This window comes from Sinocyclocheilus grahami, unplaced genomic scaffold (genome assembly GCF_001515645.1).
Source record: "Sinocyclocheilus grahami isolate Dianchi unplaced genomic scaffold, SAMN03320097.WGS_v1.1 scaffold516.1, whole genome shotgun sequence".
Classification (NCBI taxonomy): domain Eukaryota; kingdom Metazoa; phylum Chordata; class Actinopteri; order Cypriniformes; family Cyprinidae; genus Sinocyclocheilus; species Sinocyclocheilus grahami.
Window position 1 is genome coordinate 409,978 of NW_015505695.1, and position 27,486 is coordinate 437,463.

Below are 27,486 nucleotides of genomic sequence, written 5' to 3' on the forward strand. Positions count from 1 at the left end.
ATGAACAGAAAGTTAAAAAATAACAACATAGTAATATATAGTTCAAAATATCAGCATAATAAAAAATATGACAAAAAGCAACAAAATTACTTAAGTATGGTACGATTATAAGATTATAAAATATAAATATATGAAAATAAAAAAACTAATTCAAAATATTATTAAAAAAAAAAAAAAACTATAATGGTATCTCAATTATACTACAATAACACTGTTTTAGTATTGTTTTATCAGTCATTGTATTCTTAGTCATAATTCAAAACCATAAAAGCTAGGACAGGAAAATATTAAGGGAAATTAGAGTATAGAAAAAGTGAAATAAATAGATGTATTATTATTATTATTATTAATATTATTATTTAATGTGTCCATGCTGAGTTAAGAATTAAGTTCTTAAAAAAATATGTATATATTACTGATAATAATATATAAAATTAATATATTATCAATAATATAATATATTACTGATGTTATTATATTATATTAGATATTATATAAACACATTTTATTTGTCTGCTATGTTTAACCAACTGAACATAATCTAGAATTAATCTAGAATTTTCGAGGATCTCATTACTCTGGCAAAATACAATTTATTTATTTATTTGATCAGCTGTGGTCATTCAGTATGCACTGAGCATCGGGCAGGAAATGCATTTGTCCCTGCCTGCTCATGTTTGGCAAGAGAGAGGGACAGAAACAGCTCAGAGCACATTTCTTCCCGGGCATGTTACATTTTTTTGTTTGACATTGAAGCAAACACATTTTAATGGATGTTGGACCGCATGTATCAGTGTGTCACTGCCGCTGATAGAACTGTAAAGCAGGTGAAAGTGCTTAGTGCGGAAAGACTGGGAGGGAGGCGCTGATACGTCCAGCTTTCTGGAACACTCAGCTCTGCCGAGATGCAAGCAGACACTCACCTTGCAGGTGTCATCAGCTGCGCTTTTCCTTGTGAGTGCTTCTGCAAACATTTCAAAAATCATTTGCTTTTTGTTTTGCTTTTTGGATAAAGACACTATTGCACAAACAACAGCGCAAACAGAATTGGAAGAGTTCACACCTGAACCAGACAGATGGACCAGCTGGCAAACACTTTTTACGCTGCCTTTTGACAGCTCAGCTCAGCTCTGTGTGACACACAAGAGTGTTACTCTGTGATAAATGCCAAATATGCAAGGAGACTGGCCGACAGTTGAGGTTTGGTGTTTCCTTGCTATCCACAGAAATTAGAAAAATCAAAGAAGAAAACAGTTTACTGAACCAATCAAAGCAGAAAGTGCTGTGGGTTATTATTCCACTCCATGCATTTCACACAGGATCTACATATTTAATTAGGTTGCTAGGGTGTGCTGGGTGGTTGCTAGGGGATTGCTGTGTGATTGGTATGGTGTTCTAAGTGGTTTCTAGGGGATTTTGTGTGGTCGCTAGGGCATGGCTACGGTGTTCTGGGTGGTTCCTAGGTTGTAGAAAAGTGTTTGTGAGGTGTTTCTTTATATGTGGTTGCTAGCGTGTTCTAGCTGGTTGCTAGGGGATTGTCAAGCAGTTGATATGGTTTTCTTAGTGGTTTCCAGGCATTTGCTTGGCTGTTCTGGATGGTATTTGTGGTGTGTCTACTGTAGGTGCTTAGGTGCTGTAGCAGTTGGTAGGGTGTTTTTATGTTGTTTGTAATGGGGTTTTGAGTGGTTGCTATGTGATTGCTAAGGTGTTCTGGTGGTTCCCAGGGTGTAGCTAGGTGGTTGTTAGACGTTCCAACATATGTGAGTGCTAGGGTGTTCTAAGTGGTTGCTAGGGAATTTCTATGTGGTTGATATTTTGTTATAGGTGGTTCTTGCTGTGTAACTAGGTGTTTATCAGAGTGCTCTGGGTGGTTGCTAATCAGTTGGTAGGGTGTTAGTAGCTGGCTGCTAAGACATGATTGTGCAGTTTCTACAGTGTTCTAGGTAGTCTAGGGGTGGTTTGGTTAAAGTGGGGCATTGCTATAGTGTTATGGGTGGTTGCCAGGGTGTCCTGGGTAGCTGCTAGGGTGTAGATAAGTGGTTGCTAAGTTTTCCTACATATGTGGTTGCCAGAGTATTGTAGGTGGTTGTTAAGGGATTGCTTTGTGGTTTATATTGTGATACGAGTAGTTGCAAAGCAATTGCTGGGGTGTTCTGGGTGGTTCTTGCCCTGTTACTAGGTGGTTGCCAAGGTACTCTGGGTGGTTGCTAAGCAGTTGGTAAGGTATTTTAAGGTGGTTGTTTGGGCATTATTTTGTGATGGCTATAGTGTTCTAGGTGGTTGCTATGCAGTTTCTGGAGTGTTTTGGTGGAGCTAGGTATTACTATATGATTGGGAGTTTGCCGGGGTCATTGCTATGATGTTATGGTGGTTGCAAGGCATTCCTATGTGATTGCTAGGGTGCTATAGTTGGTTGCTAGGGTACTATTTAAATTGTGTTATGAATGTCACCAAGCATTCCATAGGGTGTTCCAGGTGGTTCTTATAGTATAACTAGGTGGTTACTGGGTACTCTGGGTGGTTGGTAAGGTGTTTTGATGTGGATGCTTGGGCATTACTATGCATTTGCGATAGTGTTCTAGTTGGTTTCTAACCAGTTTCTGGGGTGTTTTGGTGTTGCTTTGTCATCCTATGCATTCTTATGTGATTGGGTGGCTGCTGGGTGATTGCTAGTCTAGTTGAGGGTAGTCTAGTTAGTTGTTAAAGGGCTGCTATGTGGTTTATATTGTGTTATGAGTAGGGCTGTCAAACGATTAATCTTTAATCTTGGATGTGATTCATAACGATTAATCGTTTTACAGCCGTAGTTATGAGTGTTGCCTAGCTTTTTCTAGGATGTTCCAGGTGGTTGTTACAGTGTAGCTAGATCGTTACCAGGGTGCTCTGGGTGGTTTCTAAGCAGTTGGTAGAAATTTTGTTAGGTGGATGCTAGAGCATGGATATGCAGTTGCTGTGGTATTCTACGTAGTTGCTTGCTTTTTAATTCATTCCTCTTGTAAGTCTACAGGATTTTTTTTTTCTTTTCAATTTATCGTCTACCAGGCACTAATAGTCTAATCACCTTGAAAAGCAATAGTCCCTCAACAAGACACATGATTTTATGTATCGATCATGTCCGTAGCACAGACATTTAATACTCAGCAATAGGCTGACGTGTTGGGTATTACATACAACATCATCCAAGGCCACATAATCAATAATAGAAAGAGCATGGGATCAGTTGGATCCCTGTATGACCTGTGCAAGGCTAAACACAAGCAGATTAATAAATCCATTCTGTTAAACAGGAAAACACTGCAAACATAAATAGCGCTCTGATCTAGACACTCACAAGTGACTGTCTGGTCAGCAGTCGCCCCGCTGTGAGGCCACAGAAGGTCATCTGGACATATAATTGATAGCCAACGCTGACCTGCCCTGCGCAAGACATCCCTGCTCGGCAAGTTTACGAGATCCCCTGATTTAATAGGACAATTTACGGGGCGATGCAATGTCAGTTAGGTCACGGCCGTTGAGGTGAACCGGTGGGAATCAATTAATGAGTATACAGGTATATGCCAAGTCTATGATCAGCAGAGATTATGCAGCAGCGGTGGGTGAAAAATGCTATTGCGCTAAACATCTGTGCACTGAGGGATGCTGGGGCATTTGACCTTTCATATGCTGTATGTTGTTAAACTCAGTAATGTTTTTGACTCCGATTAAAGTTTTGTTTTTTTCAGCAAGAAGCCCAATGATGGAAATGATGCCAAGTTTGGCTGTTTTTGATCATGAGTTTGAAGTGGTTTGTTTTTGTTGCTGTGATATATACCTTATATGTTGCCAGATTGATGTCTCACCGCCAATATTGGTTGCTTAGATGATTTGCTTCAGATAAGACAGGCTTTTGTGTACAGTTATTTATTTTGACATTTTAGTCATCTGCTGCAAATCGTGACATCAAAGTAAAATGTTCAAGTTATTTTTAGTTGGTCACATCATATTTAGATGGGCATACATTGGGAAGTTAAAGGAATATTTCAGGTTCAATACATTAAGAAGCTCAATGAACAGCACGTGTGACAATGTCAATGAAAAATAAATGTTTTATTAAAAAAATAAGGTTATGTGAAGCTCTTCAATGGGGAAATCGATGGGGCCACTTTTTGAAGTATTTAAAAGCAGATATTTGTATTTTGTATCCCACTTTATGTTAGGTGGCTTTAACTAATATGTACTTATATTAAAATTAATAATTTGATACATTGCACTTACTGTGTACATACATGGTTTTACATTGAACTTACATTTTAAAATACCTCCATGTAATTACATCTGAAATTAATTTCTGTAATTACATTTAAAATTACACTGTTGACCTATTCCTTACATCTTAACCCACCCTTAAACCTACCCAAACCATTAAACCTGTCTCTAACCTTACCCGTATCCCATGTCAATGAAGTGTTTTGCAATGCAATATTTTTTGATGTAAGTACATAGTAGTTAAGGCCACTCTAATATAAAGTGGGACCCTATTTTGTTATATAAGCACTTACATTGATAATTCTGTAAAAATGTGTGTATTATTTGAGCTGTAAAGCACGAAAGAGAAAAGATTAGTAAATTATTTTTAATACTAAAATCATGTTAGACTCTTGTGGCTATAATATTGAAATCTGTGAATATTTTAACAAATTTGCCCCATATACCGCCATTGGAAGTGCCTCGCTGTAACCCCCCCCCCTTTTTATATTTCCTTTATTGTTTTAGAAAACATCAACAATTCATTTTACAACTATACATTTAAATGTGCATTAGAAAAGAGCATAAGCTTGTGACATGGCAGATAGCAACAGTTGCTAAGGTAGGATTGGTCAGCAACCTTTTTAAGGATCAGTTGCAGGTTCAAATTAATATCTTGTGATATATGGCAACATATTTTTCCAGTTCGCTCAATTTTGCTTCCAAACATAGGAAGTAAATCTGGGAAGCTACCTGGAATGGAAAGCTAATGGGCTTGTCCAGTGATATTCAGTGACACCTTTTCAGTCCAAACTATTTAGCTGCTCATCTCTGTCGCCTCTTATTCTCTTCTTCATTAACTTCTCTGTCATTCTTTGTGCAAGCTAAATAAGCTCCGTTCTCTTTCCCTCATTCTTCTCTAAAGCTTCAACTCAACATTTAATTGCTCTCTGTGAAATAGAGGTGAAATGTGAGTGTCAAAGATCTAATTGGATGGTGACGGGAAAATGCCCAAATTGGCCCCAAACTTGCGCTGGTAGCCACATCATTTTGCCAATGTAACTAATCTCAATCTTATTTAAAATGCTAATGAGACAGCTAATACTGATCTTCAGTTACAGCTCTATCCCGGTGCTGGCACATTAATTACATTGGCACATTGATAAGAAGTCTGATTGGTTCTCTTTTAATATGGCCATTTTGACTACATGCCATTATGCTTTAAGTGATATATGTGCATTGCCATTACATGCCACCCTGAATGGCAGTTTTTAGTCGTTTTCTGTAGTTTTGCTACTGGCTTGATAAAGGTGTCATGCTCTGTTGTTTTTCTATTGCTCAATGTTTACAAGGACAGCAAAATATGAGGCTGTCAGCAATGCCCTTCATCTAGACAAAGCATTCCCCACCCACTATGGTCGACACACAAATGAAGACTCAGACAGAGGAGGATCTGCTCAGTAAGGGGATTTTAAGGGCATATGAGAAGTAGGCACAGGAGGTGCCCATATAAGATCATTACAAAGTGCATTAAAATGCTATTTAATCTGCTAGCACTGCATTCTCTAAAGTGGTGTTCATCGGTCAAGTCCAAATCTACACTTGCACCTCAGACTCTGGAGCTTTGAAGCTGGTTGGGGGAAAAAGAGACAAAATACAAAACTCAATATAACAAAATGACTTATGAGCATGCAATATGTATCTTTTCTGTGTGAAGTTATATCCAATTTTGCAACAAAAATGACTGTATAAATGATTTAAACAACTCAAATATTTCACTAATTATATTGCACTGATATTATTTTTTTATTAAAAGGATCTGGCATAATGTTACTCATCAACCCTGTTACCGTTATATTTTTAATAGCATTTATATGTAATATCAAATAATTTATTACACAATTAAATTTACATAAGCAACCTCCAAAACCCACATTAATGTCATCTTATATTACATTTTTGACATCAAAATGAGAAAAAAGGCTAGTAAATATGCTAAATTGTTACCATCAAGCATGTCACATTTCTGAATGCAAAATTATGTTCAATATTAAATATACACATACAACTTTATTTTTAATTCATAAAATTATTATTTAAAATCATTATTCTTTTTTTTTATTTTACTTCAAGTGTTAATTCACACAAAAATTAAATTGCCATCATTTACGCAATATATACGAATATTTTTAAGAATGTTGGTAACCAAACATTTGCCGGTAGCCATTGACTTCTACAGTATAGGAAGTAAGTATTATGGAAGTCAATAGGGCCTTTCGCACCGCTTTAGTTCCAGAACTAAATGTACAGTACTAAAGTACTGGGACGATTTTGCGCAAACTATTTCCCAGTACCATTTAAAGGGTTGCATTCACACCGAGAGTGTGTACTAAGAAGTGACGTAAGCCGGTCGACAGCGACGTCATTTGTGCGCGGCGTTCAACAACAGAAACAAAGAAGAACAACATTAACAACAGGAGGATGGAGGACGCTGTGTTCGGAGCTGTGTGTTTGTTGTGTCTCGCGGGTTTCACAATAATGGACATGGAAAGTCGACGTATACGTAAAGCGATTGAAAGAACGGAAAGGAGGACTAAGAATCTCCAACGACAACTGGCAGTGCTACATTTGCTACAAGTGCCTGCACTTCAGCATCCGTCCATCTATCACTGTTCTCCATACTTGCGAAATAAGTTGACACAACGTTTACTGCATGTTTACACGGCGTTTTAAGTCATGGCAGGTGAGGGCGTTTTCATACGCGTTTGGCCAATCAATGTCTACTTACGTCACGATTAGTACCAGTTGTGCTGGTTAGACCCTGCTCCGGAGTAGGAGCTAATTTGGTTCTCGAAAAAGGCAGTCCGGTACTAAAATCGCTCCCAGTTCCAGCGGTGCGAAAACGCCAAAAAGTGGGTAGTTCCACAATTAGTTCTGCTACTATGAAAAGGTTCCCTCGTTGCGAAAGGCCCTAATGGGTACCGTCAACTGTTCGGTTACCAACATTTAAAAAAAGTTTATTTTACGTTCAACAGAAGAAAGAAACTCTTGCAGGTTTTGAATGACTTGAGGGTGAGTAAATGACATAATTTTCATTTTAGGTGAACTATCACTTTAAAAAGAATTTTTCCAGTACGCCTATTTTTTTTCTTTTTTAATTACCTTCTAAAGCTGAAAATTACATCCATTTTACTGATTGAGCCATTAACTGTTAAATCGTATCCAATCTAGGACAATATTAGTATCACATGAATAAACATCCCAAAGAATGCATCAGTTTGTGGTGCGACCTAATCTCCATTTTTTGACTTCCTCTTATCAATGTAAGCATATCTCCATGACTTATTTTCTTCTCATTAACACACATCTCCTCCCTAACCACCATCCTCAGCCAGCATAAAATGTCAATAAACAACTAATTTATCATAGTTTGTCAGCGCAGCCTCCTGCTCTGCTGAGAACATCTAACCTTGCTTCAAGAGTTCACATGTGATGTGGAAAGCGATAAACAGGTTTGGCTTCTCCGTAGGTTCCTGCATTAGACACAATTGAAGTTCAAAGCTTCCTCTTTGACACAGCAGCAGAAAAAACGGTGATTGAGGTTTCGGGAGCGACACTAGATGGATTGTTGGGTGAGCTAAAGTAAGCAGCACTTTATGTTCAAGTTTAAGGCTGTAATTAGGGTTGCCAAGCGTTCCATATATCATTCAGTATTTAAGGGCACATAATTATGTTCTGGATTTAATTCAAATGGACGCAGTTTGTCCAGTATGAAGGCATTTGAATCAGTTTCACATCCAAGTGTTTAGGTTAAAAAATACAGATTAGTCTGGGAAATAAATAAATCAATGAAAAATGGCAATGTGTTTTGTGCACGAGTTTTGTGAGAGCTGTAACATTTCCGTTTGATAAATGAATGAGCAAACAAATGAACAAACAAACAAATAAAGAATCCAATTTTCAGTCAGTTTTTGTACATTTAATTAAAGCTTAATTTGTTGCTTTAAAAGAAAATATGTAGAAAACAAAGCCAGAACACTTGAGTGTTTAACTGTGATTCTGTTGATCTTTAAATAATATATAATATATTATCTGTTGTAATTTGTGTAGATAGAAGCTAAAGTGATGTATGAGTAATTGTGGTTGACATGGCATTAAAATGATTAATTTTTTTTTTTTTTTTTTACAAAAGATGCAAAAAAGTTATATGTCAGTAAAATCTCGTATATTTTATGTTTTGACACTTAATTTAGTCTAGATTTTTTTTCTACACATATCAAACTTTCACAAACTATCCATATAATTCTCAAATATGTGATATACACACTGATAAAATAAAATAAGAAAACACAATAAAATAAAATATATCATTAAAGTTGCAAACAGAACAGATATTATTGGAACATGTTTTACACACTTCAAAATTTCAAGTTTAATTCAAAGTGTTACTTGAGATTACTTTGTGAATTTTACTAGCAATCTATGAGAAATATAGTTTCTACATATGTTTTTCAATGTGTGTATATATATATATATATATATATATATATATATATATATATATATATATATATATAAAGGCTTGCATCCCTAGTTGTGACTAGCAAGATTCATGAACATGCTCCTGTACAGCTAAGAAAATCAATCTGCAAATCATTTTTCAACAGTTGTAGGCTTATCCATCTGATTAGACCGTGGACTTAAATTTAGCTATCAAACAAATCTCTGAAGGCTGTGTCGCAGGTTGACAAAATCCCTCAATCCCATCTTCAAAAGTGTATTGATGTCTCTCCAGCACCCCGGAGGTGAAGCAAGCTTAAGTGTAAAGTCCCTGTCTGCTCCTCCTCCATCTCTCGTCCTCCATGCTAAGAGCACCGCTGTGTCTTAATGTGCCGCCTTAACATTAACTAGGACAAACTTGGCATTTACATGCCCTCAACTTTGTTTTAAGCTGATTTTATAGTGAAGCGCTGATGCTTTAGACTAATGCATCTGACAGGTGCATCACATGTCAAAGACAATCCGAGTGCCAAAATGCATATTAATATGACAGCTTAGCACAATATGAGTTCTGTTTGTGAGCCTTGATGTTTATTGCCTAAGGCAACAGACTCCAAATAAATGAATAAATAAACTTATTATATTATATTACATTATATTATATTATATTATGAACTGTCTTACAATTTTAAGACTAAAATCAGCTAAATGCAGATCACATAATATCTGGTGACAAAGACTTATAGCTTTTGTTAAAATCCACTTTTAACGGTTCACACAAGGTTTAAATCTCGGCTGCACTTTCTCTCAGGTAAATTACACGCTGTTATATTTTCCACAACACCAGCACCTAAGCTGTCAAAACGCTTAAATTACACGCGCTTTAATGCAGCCTTGTCAACTGTTTTATTTTCAGCGACCATTAGTGCATTTGTTCCTCGCTATCTTCGCCACTCGCTACTTAATCAGGATGTCTTATTATTTTGGGAGACATAAAAAGGACAAGCGCAGGTTTTGCAAGATGGCTATAAATTCAGCCCAGAATCGCACCTCCACCTCGAGTTGAGCAGTTGTCAAAACCGGCTCATTTTGGAAACAGGAAATCAGCAGGAATATGTGGGGAAACTATTTGCGAGATTAGAGTTATGGTTTGTGTCGTAACTAATGAACGTCTTAAGGAGACTGCCTCCCTATGGAGCGAAGGAGGAATAATTATGACTATAGAGACGGAGAGAGATTAACTACTTCCAATCATATTGCCCTACTTCATTATGGTGATCAAGATCAGATGCAACAGTAAATAATTGTTTATTTTGTTCACTGCAAAGTTCACAGAGGCTAAGAATCAATAGAAAACAGACCGTGAAAGACACAATAACTATTTATAAAAGCTGATGAAGACTGATCTTAGTACTGACCAGCTACTTTTGCAATTTTTATTTATTTATTTCTATTTTTGTATTTTTTTTTGAGAGAGAGAGAGAGCAAGGAGATCCACTTCATTATGATATTTGCAAAGCTTCACGGGAGTTTGTAGTCACTTTTATTTATTTATATTTCCCCATGGTAGCTGCATCTTCTCTGATTGGTGGATCTGTGGATGATGGGTAGCGTATATATATATATATAATCACTTAAAAACTTCTTAGATCATGGTAGGTCTTACTGGAAAGATTTACATTATACCTAAATACCGTTTCCCCTATGGAGAAAAATGAATAGTTGTTTTCGGACCTGGTCTATGACGAGTCAAAGGAGGGAAAAAAGAAAGAAAAGAAAAAGTCAACACTTTTTAATATTGACATATTTGGACATTTTCATCTAGCATTAAAATTTAAGATCTCATCTGAAGCACTCAAGATAATCTTTAGAAAATCTGAAATAATGAGTCTTTCTGCACTTTACTTGTGTTCTGACTTTCAGACTTATATTCTATTCTATTCTATTCGTTTCATTTCGTTTCGTAACCACTTTACACGGACAATGCAAAGTTCACAGAGGCTAAGAATCAATAGAAAACAGACACAATAACTATTTATAAAAGCTGATGAAGACTGATCTTAGTACTGACCAGCTACTTTTGCAATTTTTATTTATTTATTTCTATTTTTGTATTTTTTTTGAGAGAGAGAGAGAGCAAGGAGATCCACTTCATTATGATATTTGCAAAGCTTCACGGGAGTTTGTAGTCACTTTTATTTATTTATATTTCCCCATGGTAGCTGCATCTTCTCTGATTGGTGGATCTGTGGATGATGGGTAGCGTATATATATATATAATCACTTAAAAACTTCTTAGATCATGGTAGGTCTTACTGCAAAGATTTACATTATACCTAAATACCGTTTCCCCTATGGAGAAAAATGAATAGTTGTTTTCGGACCTGGTCTATGACGAGTCAAAGGAGGGAAAAAAGAAAGAAAAGAAAAAGTCAACACTTTTTAATATTGACATATTTGGACATTTTCATCTAGCATTAAAATTTAAGATCTCATCTGAAGCACTCAAGATAATCTTTAGAAAATCTGAAATAATGAGTCTTTCTGCACTTTACTTGTGTTCTGACTTTCAGACTTATATTCTATTCTATTCTATTCGTTTCATTTCGTTTCGTAACCACTTTACACGGACAAGTATATTTGATTTTTTTATTAAAATTATTTTTATTATTTTTATTAAAACTTAAGATGTTTACACTATTTCCCCTTGCATTGTTATTCATTAATTCATTTGTATATTCAGCTTTACTTATTTTACATTTAAATTAATATGTACAATTTCTGTTTTTACAGCTAATCTTTAAACCAAACAAATAACAAATACTCTCTTTTTTTAAATTTGATTATTGGAACACAGCTGGAGATAACAGATTTTCATTCAATAAAGATTGAACACACTTGATTGCGTTCTTAACTGCTTAACTGCCTTCTCAACTAAAAGCTTGAACTAAAATGTTCAAAATTAATTTTGTAGACAAATATGCCTATACTTCTTTACAAAATTAATATATAAATGAGTGAGTGAGTGAGTGAGTGAGTGAATGAATGCATGAACACTACTTTGAACAACACAAACTGTAAAAGCATTTTCAGTTGCTAAATATTTTGTTTTCATAGTTTTCATTTTTACTACTATTCTAAAATTTCTAAAATAATAATAAAAAAGACTGAGTGTGACCAAGACCAAGTATATGTTTCACTGAACTAAAATTGTGTTAAAAAAATAAATAAAAAAAATCACAACCTTGTGGAGTGTCAATAGCTGCTCTCTCACTCAAACAATGGGGAATAAGATATAACGTGCATCATGGCATTCTGTCAATAATGCATATTATGTAATACATAATATGCATGCAATATTAAAATTAATATATGCACACATTTTTTTCTTTTTAAAAATGACGCTTACCGAGTGAATCCATGTTAGTCAGATAAACTCCTAATGAGCAAACGGCAGGGGGTCCTCATTTTGAAAATATCGTCAGCTGATGATGTCAGGGTGCTCAGCATGACATTTCACTGTAATCACAGTCCAATTATTTTTTTAAATGCAGCAAAGACAGACTCAAAGTAAATTACTTTCTTTTAACATTTGCCATCTGGTGACGAGATACAGTCATTTGGTGCTCATTAAGTAGGCAGTTAAGCCACCTGGACACCGGCTCGCTCGGAGACGTCCTTACATGACCAACATATCAGCAGCACTGTATATCACCCATATGTTGTGCTTTGATGGCATTGATTCGTCTCAGGCCTGACGAGTCAAAATCCATTGCTTTCAGAGCAATTATAATTTCAGTATTTATCTGTGAATCTTTATATTGCAAGCAATGATGATTGAACTATTAAGCAAACAGCAAAACACATCTTAAACTGTAATTACCACATGACAGAACATTACCTAGAATGTTTTCCCCCTCCACCATGAAGAAGTCATAAAATGGTATTTTATTTTATTTTATTTGTATTGCTAAAGTTGCAACTGCAGTTGCTAGAGTTGCACACATATTACTTTTGATGAAAGGGAATATATATTATTTTTGGAAAGTTAGAATATGTTTTCATAGTACAATGAACTTGTTCACCTTAAAAGATCAAGGAAAAATTGACTATGATATGACTCCTTCAAAAGGTCATTCGGAGGAATTCACACAATTTTCCAAACCAGCCGTAACTATTAAGCCACATTAATGAGTTGAAAGTATTTCTCTTGAAGGAACAGCTCCTCGATGGAGGCACTAGCAGCTGTGGGCAGCAGGGAGCACAGCTAATTCAGTATGCTTAGTGAAAACAATCGTATCACACCCAGACTGCTAGGATTACAGAGCAGATCTAGTCCACCTGCAGGGCTTCACAGCACTGTTAATAAAGCCACCGTTTTCAATTAAAAGCCTTTTAAACACTCTAAATCTAATCATGCTTGCAGGTGACAATACAAGTTAACTTGGCACGTTAAGTTAAGAATAAGAAGAGAAGATTATTTTAAACGGATTTCACAATATCTAATCACCCGGGTTTGCCGATTGAATAGCTGCTGAGCGAAAGGGTAGACTTATGCAATATTAAACAGTCTTTTCTCGCCATTAAGACGGTTTGATAGTGTTGTTCAATGTGAAGATGCATGGAGGTACTTGAGCTGCATTTTAAAAACACAATTTGCAACCTTGTTGTGGAGGAAACTAAATGCACGGTAGATCTGTGTAATGCTGGGCAGTAAAAGCAAAGTCATGATACATGGAAACATTTATTGTTCATACAGTATATCAGATACAGAGTTGGTTAGATTATTTTAATGTATTTTCACTATCTTTCTTCTGCTCACCAAGGCTGTATTTATTTGATAAAACATACAGTAATAACAATAATATTGTGAAATATTATTACAACTTAAATCAACTGTTAATATATGTTAAAATGCTATTTATTTCTGATATGCAAAGCAGAATTTTCAGCATCATTACTCCAGTCTTCAGAGTCCCACATGCTTCAGAAATTAATCTGTGCTGATCTGCTGCTCAAGAAAGTTTTTTTTTTCTTTTTTTTCTTCATTGTGAAAGCAGTTGTGCTGTTTTATATTTTCATGGAAACTGTGATACTTGTTTTATTCTTCTAAAGAACAGCATTAATAAAAACAATAAAAATTAAAATAGAATGTTTTGACTGATGCAAACCAATACTCAAAATAATACAACTAATATCATAAAACATATAGCTCCAACTCCAAATTTTGCAAAGATTTAAGGCACTGTAAAATAGCTGGCATATGCAAAGCATCAACTGAAAGCTATATTAATGCAACAAGTTGCATCCGCCAACAATGTAAACTTCGCTTCATGTTGAGCCTTCTTCAGAACAATCTCAGCTTCATATTGATTTGTTTGAAAGAAGTTAACCTCTTTATTTTAGCATTTCTCCAAGTTTCACTTTCACAAGTTCGCTATGCCATTAACAGGTTACGAAAGAGGTACAAGATGTTGAATTTGCAAGAGGAACCAGGCAGCTTGTGCAGGACTAAGGCGCTACAAATGTGGCGTGTCCAGGGGCCCTCAACCTTGAATATCTGCCAGGGTTCATAGTAGCCCATGCCGGGGCGTAAACAGAGAAATGTACCCTGGCATTTTCCCCAGTCCACTCCAATCAGAGGCCAAATGGGGAATGCTAATGCAATTAACGTTTCCCAGTCAACACAACGCCTCCCCCCTCGTCCGAATTCTGCAAACCCCCTTCCCTTAATAACTGAGCATGCTTGCTATCAAAAGCAGTCACACTAATAATGCAGACATGCCATAAAAAGCCAAGGGGATGGAGGGAAATTGGGCAAATAACTCTGCCCCAAAGCGCTAACACGATTTGCTATGCACACGCTAAGAAGAGGTCCGTCTGTGATGGTTTTCCAAGTGAAGGAGGCTGGCCACTCTGACGGCATGATTTATTTATTCATTTCCCTTTCTCGTTTAATGGAAATATAAAAGCCTGCATTGATTAGAGTTTAAGGATCAGCAGTTAATAGATTAAAAGCTTGCGACGTGGCCAGATGGCCAGAGAAGGTTTTTTTTTGGTTTGCTCTTTGCTCGAGGGTTGTCGTTTGGGTTACTATTTTCTGGTCGTCCTGTATTTTGCACTGTGCCTAGAGATACGGTTCACCCTTGTGCCCTGACCTTGGACCACCTTTCCTGGCTTAAATCTTCATCTACAGGTGCAAAAGCGATAGAGGTTGTCAGTAAATGACACTCTAAAGTTCAGGAACCATATTTACCTCCAAGGCAATGGCAAAAGCATCAACTCCTTGAACTTTCGAAGACATGCTGGTGATCTTATGGCCTTCAGACTATAAATAACCATATATACTCTGTGTTTACTTTGGCAAGGGTCAAGATGTGTCTTTAAATAGAGTCTGGGATGGAGAACCTGGATCTGGTATTATAATCCTTCATGAACAGGAACCGAGCCATTGAGGAGAAGACCAATGTTAAGTCACATGCTTGAGTTAAACAGGTTAGTTATGATCCAGGTAGCCCGATTTAGTAATAGAGGACGCTTTGTGTACAACATGTGTGTTAAATGGACACACATGTTGTCCACAAACACAATTTTGTGTTAAGAAGAATAATAGATTTCATGCAACCAAAGGTATAATTAGTTTCAAGCAGAGACAAATCTTGAAGAGTCCTTTGGGAGGGAGGAACATCGGGGTTTGGTGGAGTTAGTGCATTGACTGTTCATAACAGGAGGGATACTTTGATCCAAAGTTGACCCAAAGGTGTCAATGAACAAATATATAGATGGATTTACAACCCCTATACAGTGGTGTGAAAAGGTTTTTGCCCCCTTCCTGTTTTTTAAATTTTTTGCATATTTGTCACACTTAAAAGATTCAGATCATCAAACAAATTTTAATATTACACAAAGATAATGCAAGTAAATACAAAATGCAGTTTTTAAATGATGATTTTATTTATTAAGGGAAAAAAGCTGTCCACACCACTGTACATGTTCAGCCCACCTACAGACATGTACATAGGGCTGGACAATAATTCGATATCAATATGTATCGCGATATAATTTTTTTCAATAACGGTGATATGATTTTTAAACACATTTGTACATGAGTTGAGACATCGGGTATCCATGCAACATGCAGATGGCTTCATCTACAGCATATAACATATCATTTCCATACCCAGGCAGAAACAATAGATTTCAATCAGAGCAGCAAGGTGCAAAGACACATTTATAATTAAGATACATTTGAATGCACTATGTTCTAAACTCATGATATAATTGTTGTTTCTGTCATTTCTACCTGAATTGCTTAATCACTCCATTCAAACTTTGTGCTGCAGATCTTTTCAGGCTTAGATGTGCGGAATATATTTTTTATAGAGATGCACCGATTGCAATTTTCTTGGCCGATTCCGATTTATTTTTAGTGTGATCTGCCAATACAGATTTTTGCCGATTCCGATTTTCTTTCTAAGAACTATAATTGGCAGCACATACAAATTACATCTACTTTTCTTGTAAAAAGTCAGTAATAAAATAAAAACAAAACAAAAATTGCAAACGACAGCACAAATAAATGCAGTAGAATAAAGAGAGCTATGAAACTAAGTTGTTACACATCTAGTGTTATTTTAGATTTGATTACTTTAATTTCTGTAGTCTTCCTAGTAAAAATTAAATACAGATTAATGCTTACCATTAAAGTTATAAAACGTATTCAGTCAAGAGCAGAAAATTATTTTCTTTGTCTTTTGTTCTTTGATTAATATGACAGACAGCAGCAGGAAATTGGACTGCGGTCCCTTTGAGAGTTTATCCACGGACCCAATATACTTTTACACAACATGCGTTCTCTTTCTCAACTATTTAACGTTCCAAAACTGACTGTGTTTAACTGGATACTCGCCAAAACGGGCATTTTGACATAATTGTTTATGTATTTGAACGTTTTAGCGCAGTTAGCCACTCATTTTGGTATTTGTGGCTCACAAGCTGTTTGAGACTGAGCATTTCTTGATCAGTGGTGGTGCGCGCACATTTGGTGTAAGCGCGAAACCTGCGGGAATGACTATAATGCGCAAAACAAGCACTATTTAACCGGAGTGAATGAGACGTGTGTGTGAGAGAAGGGGTCGTCGGAGAAGAGAAGAGAGCGAGAATGCTCGACTGACGTTATTGCCCGTGCCGCTGGTAACAAAACGGATGGGCTCGAAATCGGAAAGAAGTGAGACTGACCGGCCGATCACCGATCCGGGCCGATCATTAGGAAAATCGGCCGATTCCGATACCTGGCCGATCGATCGGTGCATCTCTAATTTTTTATGGACAGCATTTAAAATGTAACTGGCTGTGATTACATCATCGTGACATTTGCATACTGTGTTCCCATTGGTCCTCATATCGCAAAGATGGTGTCATGTGGTGAATTTGTTCTTCTATACAGCCAGCAGGAAACAAAGCAATGCCATTTCATTTTTCATTCCCAAAGCTGAACATGTAAACATTACGTTTTAAGGCAAAATAAAAATGTCAGTTTTGGTGCGAATGCTTAACGTATACGTATAGCCGAGTGCTAGACTGTCTAAAACTTTCTTGACAGCGCGCGCGAACATAGAAACTTGACACATGCACACAATAAATGTTCATCTTTGTCTAGCGTCTGCGCTATTTCTCTCCAGACATTATAACTGATAAAGATATCTATGTACGTTACCAGAGCTGCATCTATCTTCTAAGCTTGTTAATGCTACCGTCAATTGTTGTTGCCATCTCCAGTAGTTTGTTAGCTAGCATGCACATCACTAGCATATTAGATGTTTATTAGTACTTATAAAGCACATATTAATGCCTTATTCTGAATTACCATATTTTAGATCCCTTAATCCTACCACATACCTAAACAGCCTTACTAACTATTAATAAGCAGCAAAATATGGAGTTTATTGAGGCAAAAGTCATAGTTAATAGTGAGAACTGGTCCTCAAACTAAAGTGTGACCAAAAATTTGAGCGTATGTGAACTGTGCAAAACCTGGTTCAAAAATTAGACTGCGTACAATATTATTATGAATTTGCGCCAAACACTGTACGCACACCTTTAAATACCCATGGTAAAAAATGTTTTTAAAAAACGCAAAAGGCTAGTATTTCCATTAGGAAATGCAAATTTACTCTATACTGTCTATCTAAGTGATATAAATATTCATTTCCACATAAAAACCCATGTGGAAGTCAAAACAAGACTTCTCGCATTTAAATACATTTTAATGAATACTAATACAGCGCATGGGGTTGGCGGCATTCACATTCTCAATATCAAACGGTGGCAACATCACATTAGTTAGCTCAGTGAAGGGCTAAATTGGAAGAGTCAAGAAAATAACAAGAATTTTCGAGATGAGCAGTTATTTACTGCATAAAGGACACAGGCTTCAAATTCGCACGCAAACGAAATGATAAATAAATCAATCAAATCATAATTTAATAAGCAGCAGATTACCAACACATCACAACAGCTTTAACAACTCAGTTCATAAAGATCATAGACTATTTCATCTCAGTGTGGCCCTGGCTCTGAAAATGAGAGCAGTGGGAAGCGTTTTCCTGGCGGATTCCGCAAGCACCAGCTTCTAATTTGTAGAATTTGTGTATGTTGGGGAAGAAAGCATCGGCAGCCCCCGTTGTCTGTGATCAGCCTGCGTTCTGACATCTGTTTAAGGATGTTTATCCAAGGGGTAAGTATGTTAAGGGAAATATTATGTGTTTGAATCATAAACACGGCTCCGGGGCAGGACGGAGAGATTAGAGTGAAAAACGCGAGCATGGGGTCTCGAATCACACTCCACGAGACGAATCCCTACCGTGATACCAGACCTGAAGACGTCCTGCTTAATCTGCCGATAGGAGTGTATTAATTTAATTAAGCCTAATGTAGCACGTGCGCCACACTTTAGCTCTTTTATTGAGCCTGCAAAGTTTTATTTACATCCAAATGAGCTCCCGGACGGGCGCGTGTTGCTCTTTTACTGCGTTTGTGTGGAATGAGTCAAACTAAAACCAGGTGCCAAGCTACAGGCTGCTCAGATGACAGCGAGAGCCCCTTCGGTGAAGGCTTTATGAACTGAAACGCTGCACAGAGAAAGCAGAGACCCTCATTTAAAAAGAAAATAGGTGTCCGGCAGCCATTCAGTCACCGCTCTCAATAAGGCATGAAACAGGGCGTCATTAAGGCAGTGTCAACCCTGCCAGAGTTAAGCTGACCCCCCTTTGGGCTAATGTAAGGAGGGCAGAGTCTTTAAAACCAAAGACAAAGAGCTTTACCCCCGCAGCATGTCCCTGTGTTACAGATAAAGAGTTTTAGCCCACCAATAAATGGATGTTGCATCCCAATAAGTAAAAAAGACCAGTAGATATGCTTAAGGATGCATCTCATGAAACCTGTCAAGAATGTGTCCAGGTCATATTTTAATGCGCGATCAAAAGGAAGTAATAAAACATTATACTTTGCTTAATGAAAATGTATCTTTTTCCTTCGTTGCATTGTGACATGACAATTTCCATAAATAAATAAAGCCGACGATAGATAGATAGATAGATAGATAGATAGATAGATAGATAGATAGACAGATAGACAGATTTTTTTTAATACATTTCTTAATATTTGTTAATACATTTGTTGATATTTCTTATTTTATTTCTTTATTCTTAAAATGTAAATTAAAAAAATAAAACTTAAAATAAACATTCTATAATTTAATCGACATGCATTATAGTGATTTAATTTGTATGTATAAATAAATAAAGGCAAAAAAAGGCAAATAATAATAATAATATCTGATGTTTTCTTCATGCAAAATATTTTTTTATTTTTATTTTTTAATGTGACTCGGACAAGTTTCCATGAGATTTACACCCACAACGAAAGTCCAAGAGACAGATGAAAAAAGTAAAGGCAGGGAAACCGGCAAGATACAAGCCCAGCCAAAGAACAAAATGCAGCAGCCCAAGCTGGAGAAGGAGGAGGAGATGAGGAGATTTCCGCTAAAACTAATCAATCAGGTCCTGATAATGGCTTCCATGCAGGAGTGTTGACACTGGGTCAGCTCTTCTCTTGGCCCGCGCCTTCAGGGCAGTGGCTACAGAAAAGGCACAGATAACAGAAGCTGGGGCTAATTGTTTGCCTAGTGTCAGGGCTTTTCAAAGCCTCTCCACTTTCACTCGATTGCCCGTCTTTCTCTCCCATTCCTCCATACCCTGATCCTCACCCCCGTCTATCCTCTCCGGCAAACTGGCCACTTTGTTTGCCTCCTCTTCCCGGAGCGAGGCTGCGTGAATCACATTTCTTGCATGGTGCGCGGCTGTCTAACACACTCGCTCGCATCCTTCTAACACGTGCATAACAGGCAGTGGAGAGCCGGGAGACGCTGCGGCTTGTGAATACTGTGACACCTCAAGCAAACAGGAAATATTCCATTAGGTGACATTTGCCAATCATTTGTTGATCCCAACAGCTTCCAAAATAGGAGCTCCAAAAAAAAATCTGTCCATCTCTGCATGTCCCTCAAAGCACAAAACCAAATGGCATCGCATGCAACAAAACATTCCTGTTAAAAATGACTGACAGTTTATAAAGAAGAGATAGAATCAAGGTACTTACTTAAAAGCGTTTGCTTCCGTCTCTTGCCTTATCTTCCTCCGCTCCTTAATGCCTGTGTCTTGTCTTCTGTAGCTGCACACAGATGTGAAAATGTGTGCGTGTGTTTGGGTAGATCAGAGAAGCTCCAGTACAGAAAGTTGCTGTTCTGTAGGTAAAGGCGTGTAGTGTGTGTGTATGTGTGTGCGTCTCAAGCAAAGGCTCACACTGCACTGACTGAAGGGAAACCAAAGCACTTTTAAACTCGCACTGGCTCCCCATGTGACCAGCTCACAGCAGCCAGTGAGGAATATATTAGTGTGGCTTCCTCTGTCCACATGCACCCCCTAGCCACTGTTGCAGGAAGTGTGCGCTGCCAGAGAGACACACACACGCGCGCACAGTGACATATGCTTGCAATACCCATGGCACGATTAACAAAAGCACAAATGCAACCACCCAAAGAGAAATTTATGTTGCTCAGAGTTTGCTCTTTCATAGCTCAGGAGACTTAACAGGGTTTTCAGTCATGCTTTATTCAAGTGTCCACTATTTCTCAGATGTTCGTCTTGAAGTTAGGCAAAAATTAGACCTTTGGAACAATTTGATTAAAAAAAAGTAATTAATTAATTGCAGACTGGCCACAATTTGAGACGTTGAAATCTCAAAACCGCTAACATTTTTTTATTTAATATTATTTTTTATTTTATTTAATTTATGTATTAATTTTATTTATTTATTGTTCATTTTTATTTGTAATCTGAACTCCCCCAATTGGTATTTGGCTTGTTAAGATAAATCGCTTGCTGGATGCATTTAAAGTGTCCCCTAAAAGAATAAAACATAAACAATTAAAATATAAATGTTGATAATTGCAAAGATTTGTAAGATCATCTTTTTTTTCCCTTTGATGTTTCTACAACTGTTTATCTACAAATTAAAAATCAAAGAGAACTTGAGATTAAACAAATAACTAAAAACAAACAACAAATATAACAAACAACGCACATTAAACTAAATATAATAAACAGTGCACACCAAACACAACAAACAAAGCACAGCAAACATCCTATACACCAAACATAAAAACAACAAAACTCAGATTGAATATAATAAATAACACACATCAAATGCAACAATCAACAAACATAAAAATAAAACACCCTCAACAAAATATAATAAACAGTGCATTATGTATTAATTTTATTTATTTATTGTTCATTTTTATTTGTAATCTGAACTCCCCCAATTGGTATTTGGCTTGTTAAGATAAATCGCTTGCTGGATGCATTTAAAGTGTCCCCTAAAAGAATAAAACATAAACAATTAAAATATAAATGTTGATAATTGCAAAGATTTGTAAGATCATCTTTTTTTTTCCTTTGATGTTTCTACAACTGTTTATCTACAAATTAAAAATCAAAGAGAACTTGAGATTAAACAAATAACTAAAAACAAACAACAAATATAACAAACAACACACATTAAACTAAATATAATAAACAGTGCACACCAAACACAACAAACAAAGCACAGCAAACATCCTATACACCAAACATAAAAACAACAAAACTCAGATTGAATATAATAAATAACACACATCAAATGCAACAATCAACAAACATAAAAATAAAACACCCTCAACAAAATATAATAAACAGTGCACACCAAACACAACAAACAGCATATAGTGCACTAAACATAACAACAAACCACAGGTTCAACATTTACATTTACGTTTACATTTAGTCATTTTGTAGACGCTTTTATCCAAAGCGACTTAAAATTGGGGAATACATAAAGCGATTCTTCTTAAAGAGGCAAACAGACACAGGAAGTGCTCGTAATACCAAGTTTCAGGCATTTGTTCAAATAAGTACAAGCTAGAAATTGAAGGAATAAATAAAGAGAAAGACAAAGGTTCCAGCCAGAAGAGCATTGCAGTAGTCCAGCCTAGAGATGACAAGGGCCTGGACAAGAAGTTGTGCATCATGCTCTGTTATAAAGGGCCTGATCTTTCTGATGTTGTGCATTGCAAACCTGCAAGATCGAGCAGTCTTTGCAATGTGGTTTTTGAAGGTCAACTGGTCATCAAAGATACACCAAGATTTCTGACCGAAGTTGATGGGCTAATTGCAGAAGAACCTAGCTGGATGGTGAAATCATGCTGTAGAGTTGCAACATAATAAGCAATCAATGAATGCACTTGAAATGCAACAATTAACACACACCAAACATAAAAACTGCACACTAAACATAGCGCAAACCAATCGTAGTGGAAAATGCACACCTTAAATAATAAACAGACATGCAAAAAATCAAATAATAAACAATGTACAACAGTGAATGAATGAATTAATTAATGTTACAAAATGGTCTTTCCACCAATCACAATAATCAGCAACTGAAACTTGCACCCCACTTCCTTTATCTGTCTCTCTCCTGTTTTTTCCCCCTTCTTTCTTTAAAGCACATCTGAACTACAGCTCATCACCACGTTATGCCCCCTTCTCCCCTCTCTCTCTCTCTCTCTCTCTCTCTCTCTCTTCTGGGCTCTTGCTTCTATGCAAATGTGCCTCCTGAAACAATGGTGAGAATCTTAGCCCGATAAACACACATGGCGTGCATTTACAAATCAATACACAGAGCTCAGCAGGGCTGTGCATTAAACATGAGCTGCTCCACAGAAAAGCAAAGTCACTACTAGCCATCCTATCAGTCTGCTCACCGTTCAGTGGGGGAGACTACCCACAATGCACTGCAGGACAGTGTTGGGCAAGTTACTCTGAAAATGTAATCTGATTACTGATTACTCCTTTTAAAAGTAATCACGTTACGGTTCTGATTACTTTATTTCAAAAGTAATTAGTAATTAGTTACATTACTAGTTGCGTTACGTTTTTCACCATTCAATTTGTGAAATCCCAGCATACACGCTCCCGATAAATATTTGTTATTAAAGGATCAACATTCACAGAACACTGTTATTTTTAACTAAAGCAAGCGGCTGTTCACGCCAGGGCCTTCCATTTTTCTCCAATCTCCATGTCGAGGTGTCGAGACCGTGGGAGAAACCATACTCAGCCCAACAGTAACCAACTACTCTAACATCGTGGGGATGAATGAGAAGGGTTATGGGGCGATGCCGGCAGTGGAGCAGACACTATCGAGCTATCTCTCCCCATCCTCAGCATCGTCCCTGAAGGCCCTGAAGCTTTCCACTAGGCCAGTAAAAATGACATCCATCCTGGTTGGGAAAGCTTATATGGCGGCAGGTCAGGCCGGTGCGTGTCTGCACACTGTGGCGGTGTTGCAGGCATACCAGGCTGACCTGCTAAAAGACCTGGATGATAGGGGGGAAGAGGAATCCGACGTAGTCGCTGAACATCGGGCAACAGACCTGTCGCTTCGGGCCACCAAGGAAACGGCCAGAGCCATCGGCCGTTCCATGGCAGCTCTCATGGCTACGGAGCGACACCTGTGGTTGAATCTGTCCGAATTACAAGATAAGGACAGATTCTTCCTGCTGGATGCCCCGCTATCCTATTCTGGCCTCTTCGGTGGCGCAGTAGACACTTTCGTCGAGAGGTTTCAGGAGGCGAATAAGCAGGCTGTGGCATTCCAGTGTGTTCTCCCTCGCCGTTCCCAGGTCTTTGGGACTGCTGAGCGGAAGCAGCCACCCAGCTCCTCATATCGCCAGACCCAGAAACAGAGTGTCCCATCCCGTACCCCCCCGCAGAATGACCAGGGGGTGGGGCAGCGCTCTCGGTTGGGGTCCTCGAAGCAGAAAACGGATCTCCGGACCGCTATTATGTCTAAGAGGACCTCGGCCAAGTGGTCAGGGTCAGGACCCTGAGGGCAGCCCACCCTGGGGAGGAGAGGTACACACCTCAGCCCGATCCTCCTCAGTGCCCTCAGGGGGCTTCACTGATACCCCTGCCACCCGGTGTTTCAGGACTCAGTGAGCTCCGACGAGTGAATTTCCCTTTCCGCTTCAGGGCACCGAAGTGGCTCCTCTAGTGACACCAGAGGCCAGTCTCGAGAGACTGGTTCCCTTAGTAGACTTTCTGGCAGCGTGGAAACTTCTGCCAAATGTCTCACAATGGGTCCTGCACATTGTAGAGAGAGGTTACAGAATCCAGTTCGGTTCTCGTCCACCTCGCTTCAGTGGGGTTATTCCTACATTAGTGGCCCCTGAGCAGGTAGAAACTTTCTTAAGGAAGGAAGCCATAGAACGTGTTGCTACAGCCGTTATGTCATCGTTCCGAAGAAGGATGGGGGGTTGCGTCTGATCATAGATCTGCGATTACTAAACCGGGCTATCAAACGATTTCGGTTCAAGATGCTTACTTTCAACCAGATTGTGTCTCAAATCAGGTCCAAGGACTGGTTTGTCACGATAGATCTCAAGGACGCATACTTCCATGTATCCATCCTTCCTCAACACAGGAAGTTCCTGAGGTTTGCGTTCGGGGGCGAATATACCAGTATCGGGTTCTTCCGTTCGGCCGGTCACTCTCACCCCACAGTTTCACGAAGTGTGTGGATGCTGCCCTGGCTCCATTGTGACTTCAAGGCATCCGCATACTGAATTACATTGACAATTGGTTGATATTAGCTCAGTCAGTGCACATGGTGGCTCGGCATCGAGATGTCATCCTCGCCAATGTGAAAGAGCTGGGGTTACGGCTAAATGTCAAGAAAAGTATGCTTTCTCCAGTACAGAGAACCACTTATCTGGGCATGGTGTGGGATTCGACTACGTTGCAGGCACAGTTGTCTCCTGCTCGTATCGAAGCGATTCTCACAGCCGTGAGGAGAGTGAGAGAAGGCCAGTCACTCAGTGTCAAACAGTTTCAGAGACTGTTGGGTCTGATGGCAGCTGCGTCCAACGTGATACCTTTTGGCCTGCTGTACATGAGAATCTTGTAGTGGTGGCTTAGAACCAAGGTGTTTTCCCCGAGGGGGAACCCGCTTCGCATGATCAAGGTCATGCGGCGATTCTTACATGCCTTAGACATGTGGAAAAAACCTTGGTTCCTGTCTCAAGGGCCGTCGCTGGGGGCTCCTTGTTGTCGTGTAACGCTAACGACAGATGCCTCCCTCACGGGCTGAGCCCGAGGTCTGTGGGAAGGCCATCATCTCACGTGACACATCAACTGCCTGAAGATGTTGGCCCTGTTTCGAGCTCTAAAACACTTCCTTCCAGACCTTACGGGACATCATGTGATTGTCCGCAAAGACAACACATCGGTGGTCTCCTACATCAACCAGCAGGGGGGTCTGTGCTCGCGCCCCCTTTACAGGCTGGCGCAACAGATCCTCATGTGGGCTCAGGGAAAGCTCCTCTCACTAAGAGAGGTCTACATCCCTGGGCATCTCAATCAGGGAGCACACATCCTGTCGAGACAGGGGCTGAGGCCCGGGAAATTGGTGGACCTCCTTTGGAGAGAGTTCGGCCAGGTGGAAGTGGATCTATTCACATCACAGGAAACGACACACTGTCCACTATGGTTCTCCCTCATGCATCCAGCCCAGCCAGAGTATGCCGGGACGGGGTCCATCTGCTGCTAGTAGCCCCGTTCTGGATGGCCCGAGTATGGTTCTCCGACCTTGTGTCCCTCCTCGACTGCTCTCCACTGGAGATTCCGATCAGGAGGGACCTCCTCTCTCAGGCAGGGGGCACCATCCTTCACCCCCGCCCAGAGTTATGGAAGTTGTTGGCGTGGCCCCTGAAGGGGCACAGCTCATAGCATCCGGTCTCTCAACTGAGGTTGTTGAGACCATACTCCAGTCCAGAGCTCCTGCCACAAGGAAACTGTACACCTTGAAGTGGAAGATTTTCACTTCTTGGTGAGGACAGCGACTGCAAGCCCCAGTCAACTGCCCAGTTGGTACAGCTCTGGAGTTTCTGCAGGAGCATTTTTCCACAGGGTTATCCCCCTCCACTCTGAAGGTTTACCAGATTGCGTGTTATCGTGGGGATCGCAAGTGGATTTAGCGGAGGCATCCGAGACGGGCTCGTCCTTATCTCGATCCTCACCCTCTAGATCTACGGCTTTGCTGCCGTGTGTTTTGAGTTTGAGCTCTGTCAAGTTAATTCTTTATCGTTTATTTTTTATCTTAAAATCTATTTTATACACCATAATTTTCGTTTCTATAACGTGTGAATATATCCCCTATCGTATTCTACAACAAAAACAATCAGAGCGCCTTGCTGTCACTAGTTCTATTTTGATTTCCCGAGTCCGCTATTGGCATATAGCCCATTAGCATCGCCAGCGTGGTTGCCGCTAATCTCACTTACATCCATGTCGAGGTGTCGAGACCGTGGGAGAAACCATACTCAGCCCAACAGTAACCAACTACTCTAACATCGTGGGGATGAATGAGAAGGGTTATGGGGCGATGCCGGCAGTGGAGCAGACACTATCGAGCTATCTAGCTATCTCTTCAGCATCGTCCCTGAAGGCCCTGAAGCTTTCCACTAGGCCAGTAAAAATGACATCCATCCTGGTTGGGAGGTTGGGAATGGCGGCAGGTCAGGCCGGTGCGTGTCTGCACACTGTGGCGGTGTTGCAGGCATACCAGGCTGACCTGCTAAAAGACCTGGATGATAGGGGGGAAGAGGAATCCGACGTAGTCGCTGAACATCGGGCAACAGACCTGTCGCTTCGGGCCACCAAGGAAACGGCCAGAGCCATCGGCCGTTCCATGGCAGCTCTCATGGCTACGGAGCGACACCTGTGGTTGAATCTGTCCGAATTACAAGATAAGGACAGATTCTTCCTGCTGGATGCCCCGCTATCGCCTTCTGGCCTCTTCGGTGGCGCAGTAGACACTTTCGTCGAGAGGTTTCAGGAGGCGAAGAAGCAAGTGGTGGCATTCCAGCGCTTCCTCCCTCGCCGGCCCCAGGTATTTGGGACTGCTGAGTGGGAGCAGTCCCAGCCGTCTAGCTCCTCATATTGCCAGACCCAGAAACAGAGCGTTGCGACCCGTTCTCCCCCGCAGAAAGATCAAGGGGCGGGCGGCGCTCTCGGCCGGGGCCTTCTAGACAGAAAACAGATCTGTGGACCGTTATTATGTCTAAAAGGACCTCGGCCAAACGGCCCTGACAATTCCCCCGGC

General features: G+C 39.3%; 1 protein-coding gene across 1 annotated transcript in view; it reads right to left on the reverse strand.

The window, feature by feature from the left end:
* Positions 1-20,588, reverse strand: part of LOC107554853 (ciliary neurotrophic factor receptor subunit alpha-like) — a 186,033-nt gene extending 165,445 nt beyond the window's left edge. The window contains exon 1 of the mRNA XM_016237493.1: positions 20,383-20,588. The gene's annotated coding sequence lies outside the window, so the exon portion shown is untranslated. The remainder of the gene's footprint in view (positions 1-20,382) is intronic.
* Between the last annotated feature and the right edge of the window lie 6,898 nt (positions 20,589-27,486).